General features: G+C 37.5%; 3 non-coding genes across 3 annotated transcripts; 2 read left to right on the forward strand and 1 right to left on the reverse strand.

The window, feature by feature from the left end:
• Positions 1–3481: 3481 nt before the first annotated feature.
• TRNAY-GUA (transfer RNA tyrosine (anticodon GUA)) lies at positions 3482–3571 on the forward strand. Its single transcript is given in 2 exon segments — positions 3482–3518; positions 3536–3571. It is a non-coding gene; the product is annotated as a tRNA-Tyr (tRNA).
• Positions 3572–7445: 3874 nt separating this feature from the next.
• Positions 7446–7527, reverse strand: TRNAL-UAG (transfer RNA leucine (anticodon UAG)). The gene has a single exon. It is a non-coding gene; the product is annotated as a tRNA-Leu (tRNA).
• Positions 7528–7760: 233 nt separating this feature from the next.
• Positions 7761–7832, forward strand: TRNAP-AGG (transfer RNA proline (anticodon AGG)). The gene has a single exon. It is a non-coding gene; the product is annotated as a tRNA-Pro (tRNA).
• The last annotated feature ends 176 nt before the right edge of the window (positions 7833–8008 follow it).

Here is an 8008-nt window from a genome sequence, read left to right on the forward strand (position 1 = left end):
CAGACTTCACAAGTAATAAGAGCACAGATTTAGACCAAATTTCTCTGACTCTACATGTACATGCTGAGACTCAAGTTAAAGAGCAAGGGCTCAGGAGATTGGTTTGTTCTAAAGCTATGGGATGGGGGGTGGGGGGAGTGGGAGGAGGGAGACGTATAATAGGTCTCTTCAAACTTTCTAATATTTTTAAAGCAAATTGGCTTCTTGTCTTTTATTTCTCAAAAAGGACCAAAATGACATCATCATTAGAGTCAAATTACAGGGTGCACTGCTGTGGCAGGTCAGACTAGTACAAGCTCAGAATGCCTTGCCAGAGGTCAGACACAAATAGTTCCTATGAATATTTGGAGTGGCTTCTCTAACTTTTGGAATATTGAATTTCTTCTGAGCTAATTCAATTCTGCTTTACTCATAGAGCATCTTTTCTAAGGGCATGCCATGCTGGGTAGTTCTGTGCTAGTGTCTCCCATGTCATAAATCAATTCTGAATTTCTTAAGAGAGACCTTGAGAGTATCCTTCTGTGGCTTTTTCTGACTACCTTGTGAAGATTATGAAGGAGATGCTAAGGCTAATGGTGCCCAATAACCTTCCCTTTCCTTTCTTTAAAAAAAAAAAATGCCCTAAAGAAAATAAAACAATAGAGATAGGAAGTATGACTAGATTAGACCAAACAGAGGAGTTTTATATTGGAGGTGACATTTGATCCCCACCACAATGCTGGGAGGTAGATGTTATCATTACCTTCACATCTAAGATGAGGGAATTAAACTTAAGTGACTTATTCATGTTCCTGTAGGCTAATGGCCAAGGCAGGATTCAAATTTACAATTTCTATTCATTATGCCACCTGGATGCCTCTAATTATTATTCTCCCAACTCCACAAAGGGCAACAGATTGGATATAAATAACTACCAAACTTATATGTATCTGTTCTCATACTCAATGAATCCTTGATGAAGATCTGAGTAGGGAACAGTAAGGCTCTTTCAAATGATATTGTGTAGCAGACCATATCTTTGAGGTTAAGTAGATGAAAAAGTTTAAAGAATACAAAATATCATTATGTTTGTCAACTATAAAAATGCCTTTGATTCAGTGGAGACAAACATTGCCTTTCAGGTTCTACTTCAATATGATATCTCTCACATGTCAAAATTATTCACAATTCCTTGAATGATATAACAACAAAGATAGAAGGTACTCTTCTGATTGTAATGACTAAGGTGAAAAGTATAAAATAGGGATATTTATACTTTCTAAATATTCTTTCCAGCAACATGGAGTATTTTAAGAGCTGAGTCCAAATAGAAGAAAGGTAGATGATTCAGGTCTTTAGGACCTTCCTGTTTGTAGATGCCAGTGTACTTAATCTATAATCACTAAAAATAATTTGGCCTCACTGTCTACAACAGATGAGTTCAATACTGGAAGAATTTTTCTAACACAACTAGAGAGCTGGTCCATCCATTCATATATTTGGGAAATATACTGTACACATAATGATTAGATGAATCCAGAATTGAAGAGCTGCCAGGACACAGAATAGTGAGCATGGAATTCCCAGCATCTGGTCTCATTGTTCAATGGCAGGTTGATATCCCACTGGTAAAATATGCCATAAAAATAGGCATTTTCAGAGAGAAGTTTGGGGTCTTTAAAAGCACTGAAAAAGAAGTTTTCAAAAATCAATCCTGGCAGCTCTTCAATCAATGGACTTTTTAACCCTCTACTTCCATTGTGCAGCCACTTTTTCTTGCTTACTTCTCTCATTGAACCTCCAACACCTCCCTTTGTGTCCAAAACAGAAGTAACTATCTTCCCCTCAAAACCCACTCTTCTTTCTAACTTCCTTGGTTTTGTAGAGGTCACCATCACCCTTTCAGTCGCTCAAGTTCACAACTGCAAAATCATCCTTAACCCATCCCTCTCCTTTACTCTTCCTCATAAGCAATCAATTGCCAAGTTTTATAGATTATACCTCTTAGTCTTTCCAATTGGTTCTCTTCTCTCCCCACAAGGCCACTATCCTAGTTCAGGTCCTAATTCCATGCCAAATTACATTGGTAAAGCACAGGTCCTAGACCATGTCACTCACTTGTTGAAGAAATTCAAGTGGGTCACAATTGCTTCTATCATCAAAAACAAGCTTCCAGTTTTTTCCTTCTCTTTTTCTTGTTATTTATTTTAATTTTATTTTTAAAAAATCCTACCTTTTCTTTTTTTATTATTAAAATTTTTTATTTTCAAAATATATGCATAGATAATTGTTAACATTCACTCTTGCCAAATCTTGTGTTCCGAATTTCCCTCCCTTTCCCCATCCCCTCCCCTATATGAAAAATAATCTAATATATGTTAAACATGCAATTCTTCTATATATATATTTTCACAATTATCTTGCTGCACAAGAAAAATGAGATCAAAAAGGAAAAAAAAAAAAAAACAAATAACAACTTTGAAAATGAAAATACTGTGTTGTGACCCACACTCAGTCCCCAAAGTCCTTTCTGTGGGCACATATGGCTTTCCAATGGAACTGTTGTGAATCACTTCTCTGTTGAAAAGAGCCACATCCATCAAAATTAATCATCGTATAATCTTGTTGGTGTATGTATAATGTTCTCTTGGTTCTACTAATTTCACTTAGTATCAGTTCATGTAATTCTCCCCAGGCCTTTCTGAAATCATATTGCTGATCATTTCTTATATAACAATAATATTCCATAACATTTATATACTTTAAATTATTCAACCATTCTCCAACTGATGAGCATCCACTTAATTTCCATTTCCTTGCCACCAAAAAAAAAGGTCTGCTACAAACAAATACAATCTTCTTTGTGAGCATTTAATGATAAGGAATGGAACCTTTCAGGTATGGCTGACCAATGTGAGCAAAAGGAAGAAAATTCCTTTAATCTTCCCACTTTCAAGCTAGAAAAGGAACAAGGAACTGTTTGTAGGAACCTGCTGTCTCTTAGTATTATTTCCCTTAGGCTCTAGGAGCAGAAAAGTTCCTTTTCTGGATTAGTAGGGGCAGTTTAGGGATGAGGGGAAGGAAGTTGGCAGAAACTAGCTAGCTGTAGGAAGAGGCCATAGGATCTGAAGACCTGAAAAAATTTAGAAACATCCAGAATTATAGGATCATAGAGCTACTAATAGTTGGATGACACCTTAGAGGCCAAATTTAGTCTAATTTTGTTTTACAGAGGAGGAAACTGAGGCCCATAAATGTTAAATGACTTGCCTAAGATTTCCAATTTATAAGATGTAAATGTTCTCTGAGTTTGGAAATTTACTGAGCCTCTGAAGAACTGATATCTAGCAGCGTTGCTTTCCTGCAGTCTTGGACCTGAGTTTTAAACAGAGAAGCCTAAGTAAATTTAGGATCAACACAGATTTACACTGTATTACTGAAGAAACATAATTTACAGCAGCAATGTACACAAAATTGTATGCTAGAAAGTCGTGCTGTACGCCCTTCGATAGCTCAGCTGGTAGAGCGGAGGACTGTAGTGTCATTATCTGTAGGAATCCTTAGGTCGCTGGTTCGATTCCGGCTCGAAGGAGGCGTGTGGAACTTTTTCCACATAGTTCGTTTTTGCGTTAATAGATTTGGAATTTCACTAGACACCCAGTCTTTTTTGTGAACAAACATTTTTCAAAATACCTGACTAGGCTTAGAAATCTAAGCTCATTGAAAGCATGAGTGTCTTTTGAAGGTTGTCTTTGCCAATCCAGCACTTAACAGACTCTGGTATCTATCTAGTCAGTTCTTACTAACTGATTGATTTATTTTGGGACTCCAAATTACTATATACTAACCGAACTGAATTTCTGAAAACACCTTTTTCCTTTATTCTTACTCTTTCCATCTCTTCATATAATTCTTGCTGCCTTCCTTACTCATAGGAACAATACGGCTTCAAACATGTAGAGTTGGAAGGGATCTTAGGCATCTTTAAGAATTACCGATTCCCTTTACAGATAGAAGAAACTAGGATCCAAGTGACTTCTTCAAGGTCTCAGAGTCAGTTAGTACAAGAAATAGAATTTGAACTCAGATGCTGTTGATCCAGAAAGTTAAATGACTTGTCTAAAGTTACACAGCAAGAAAGTGGAAGAAAAGAATTTGAACTCTGGTCCTAGTCCAGATTTAGAATCCTTTCCAGTTACCAAATTCAATGAACATTTTTAAAATGCCATCTACTTTTCAGTCATTCCCTATCCTCAAGCAGCGTTCCGTCTTTTTGTTTCATTTTTGTCTTAATTTTATTTTGCATAACCTATATTTTCATCTTCACTTAACTTATTTCAAAAGCCACCCCTTGTAGCAAACAGAGCTTACCTTCTTATACTGTGTGTGAAGAAATAAGTGGTACTCAAAATTAAACACAAAATTTTTAATAAAGTAATTTGCAGAAAGAAGATTTATTACAAAGGTCATTTTCTTCACAATGGAGCAAGTATCCCAGGCAGCACAATGAAGAGGTAGGGAAGAATGGTGGAGAACACCAGATGGATTGAGCTGACATGGATGTGCATGAGACAGTTCCAAGTATTAGTGAGAGGAAGGAACTTGGTTTTAAGCAGCCTACGGAGCAGAATCACAGGAATTTATAAAGAAGTTATTGGGCATAGATTGTCATGTCATGTCAAAAGAACAAAGATAATACTGATGTTATTACAATCCATTAGAAAGGTGTGGAAAAGGGTGGGAGCTTACAATTCCTGATCCTTGCTGATGGAGGCAACAGTTACCTAAATTATCTAAGCTTAGAGTCTGTACAATAAAAGTGTGATTCTTGAAGAGTGAGTTTATCCAAGATTCTTGAAAAGTTTTAAATTGAATTTTGAAGAAAACAGTGGATGTGAATTGGTGGTAAAGTCTGGGATGAGCAGTTCATTGATTTGGAAGTGAGGGCAGGTGACATCAACAGGAGGAGGTAGAAATAAGCAAAATCTTTGTGGAAGAAACTGAATCAATTAGAAAAGAGGGACGATGCTAAAAAGAAAAAAAAAAGATGTAGAAAGAGGTATGATGTGTTTGTGATGGACAGCTTCAAATATTAGGCTACCATTAAGAAATTTTAAGAATAAAGACATGAGGAGCTTGAGTAGATTTTTCAGAGAAGAAAGATGCTTCGTCAGAATCGGGAAAATCAACTGGTTTTTGAGATGGCAAAGTAAGCAGTGGGGATGAGAAGAAATGTTTATTTACTGAGGAGAGGGAAGAGGATTGAACATAATTCAGGGAAGAGAGGAGAAATGGTAAATAAATAAACACAAGGTCTTGACATAAGCATTGACCTTCGGAAAAGCTAAAAATGGAAGGAGGAAAAATGGTTATGGCACAAAAATTGTTATGTAAAAAATATCAGTAATATCAAAAATATAATTGATGGGGTTAGCGGCAGTGCAGAGAGCTGTAGGACTCCCCTTTTTGGTTGGAGGCACAGGTCCAATGTCAGGAACCTGAAATATTAGTGGCAAAAAAGGAAGTTTTATTGGCACTGAGAAGTCAGCTTTGCTAGGAAGACAGACTTCTTCAGTGGCAAGGTTCTGGCAGAGAAATAACAAGAGATTTTCGTTGAGAAGAAGGTCTCTTCACAACGGGCTGGAGTTCTGGTAGGCAGCTGTGCCAAGGGGAGAGAGCCCTTGGCATGGCATAATTCCTACTCCAGACTTCTGCAAGAAAATGAGTTTAAAATTACCCTTTTTATACCAAATCTGAGATTGGGGTTTGAATTGAATAAGATTCCTTCAATATTGTCACTGCCTACAAGCCTAGACTTCCAGTTGAATGAGACCACTTAAGTTAGAGTTGAGTAAGAGTGGTCTTGGACTAATTTTCAACTCAACAGAGGGTGATAACTGAATGAAGCTACTTTATCTTGATTGCCTGAGGCGGGCTTCTCCCAAAGGAGAGTTTCTCAGAGTTTCACCAGTTATGGCTTCCCTCCATACTCAGGGAGGACAGTTTCAGGGTCGAGTATCTCTTCCGCCCGCCCCCCCCCCCCCCCATAATGAAATGCAAAAGTTCCAAATTCTCCTTCATCCTTGGAAGTTCCTCAATTTTAGCTTATGTTTGGCCTTACGATTTCTTCAGGGAAAACTTTTTCAGGCTTTGTTCCCTGGAATCATATTTGTCAGTATTACATTTATAATTTGCAGAAAAGAATTGCTGAAATAAAAATTCAGATTCCTGGAAAACAAAGTATTCAAGAAAAAGAATTTGAGTTTATCATGTTTATGAGCTACAGAAATGAATTGATGAAATAGACTTGGTTTTCTGGGTATCCACTGTCTTCTGGTGACAAATCGTCTATATACATAGTGGATAATTGTATAATATGGACACTGAAAGATGCCAACAGTTCTACTCCTGGCTCTTTGGCTGTGTGGAAGAACTTTATAAAGAGATCAAACTTAAAAGAGTTCTGCAGGGAGAATTCAGGGATTAATTATCCATTCTGTGTAAGGAGATCTGTGCAGGGGTTAATAGACTTTTATAAGGTGGGATATAAAAATTAGCCAAAGCTAAGGGGTTAAAAAATGATGTGGAAACCAAATCATCAAGAAGAAAAAAAGGGGAAAATTGTGAAAAATGGATGGGCATTTTGGTTTCCATGGTTATGAAAATTAAATTGGGAGGAATGAAACAAAATAGAAAACTGAAACCCTTAAGTTCATCAAGGAATAATCAAGAAGGAAGGTAATCTTTCCCCAAAAGAACGTAAGCTCTTTGGGGGCAGGGATTGACTTTTGTGTTCTGGGGCAGTGGCCTGAGATTTGAAAGGAATATTTTGTTCTTTGCCCCTAGTCCTCCTCTGTCATTCCCCCCATCCCCTTCTAGAATGGAAGCTCCTAGGGGGCAGGACTGGCCATGTAATGAGGGGTGGAAATTCGTTTAGTATAATTTCTGTAACATTCAATTAAAGGGGAATCAGGGAAGGGACTTGTGCTTCATGATAGGAAATAAAATGCTACCTTAGGGGTTTCAAAGGTGTGTCTACTCAACCTAGGCACTAATTCTTGCAATGTAAAATAAATTTTTCTTGTGTTAAAAAAAAAAAGTTCTACATAAAGATTCTTAAAGTCCAACTTTATCAATGAAAATTTGGCCCAAAGAAATAGTGACTCGAATTGTAGAATTTTTTTTTAATTGTTTATCCATTGGAAAATTTTGATATAACCTAGTGATGTACACAGCAATTCACTTTTCCTATTTTGGAAGTAAATTTGTGTAAATTTAGAAAAAATTTTCCTGTTTAGAAGCTCTTAATACTGTTGGCTGTAAGAAGTTTGAACGGCTCACAATTTTTAATTTAGAGAGAACTCGGGTTCTAAGAGCAGGAAGATGGTGTCTCAAATGATCATTAACTCATTTTGAGAATCTTATAAATTTAGCGATTTTCAAATTTTCCTGAATAAAACCCTTGTTGGCAGCGGTGGGATTCGAACCCACGCCTCCGAAGAGACTGGAGCCTAAATCCAGCGCCTTAGACCGCTCGGCCACACTACCACACATGTATAAGGGGTTTGTACCTCATTTCTTCAGTGAGATTTTCCTCCCTCAGGTTAAGCTCTTGTAACTTCGGGATTTTATTTTTCTGATGGTACCACAGTTATTGTCAATCAATTCCCATTCAAAGACTTCTTTATTTCCTTGAATGCATGAAACCAAATTTTAAAAAGCAAGCTTGTCATTGCAGATAATTATGGTAGAGTAACGGCGAGAAGAAGAAACTTTGTATCGGCTCGTTGGTCTAGGGGTATGATTCTCGCTTAGGGTGCGAGAGGTCCCGGGTTCAAATCCCGGACGAGCCCGTTTTATTGCCTGGTTCTGGGGGCGTGGTAGAAAAGAACTGGTTACTCACGTGCTCCAGGTAATTCCTAAAGCGGTACAAAGCCTCCAGTCCGGACGACCGAACTGGTGTTCAGTAGCGGACACTTAGTTTCTGTCATCTGGCCGCATCACTTTCTCCTACACCTAGCAAAACACA

Source organism: Antechinus flavipes, chromosome 2, assembly GCF_016432865.1.
Source record: "Antechinus flavipes isolate AdamAnt ecotype Samford, QLD, Australia chromosome 2, AdamAnt_v2, whole genome shotgun sequence".
Classification (NCBI taxonomy): domain Eukaryota; kingdom Metazoa; phylum Chordata; class Mammalia; order Dasyuromorphia; family Dasyuridae; genus Antechinus; species Antechinus flavipes.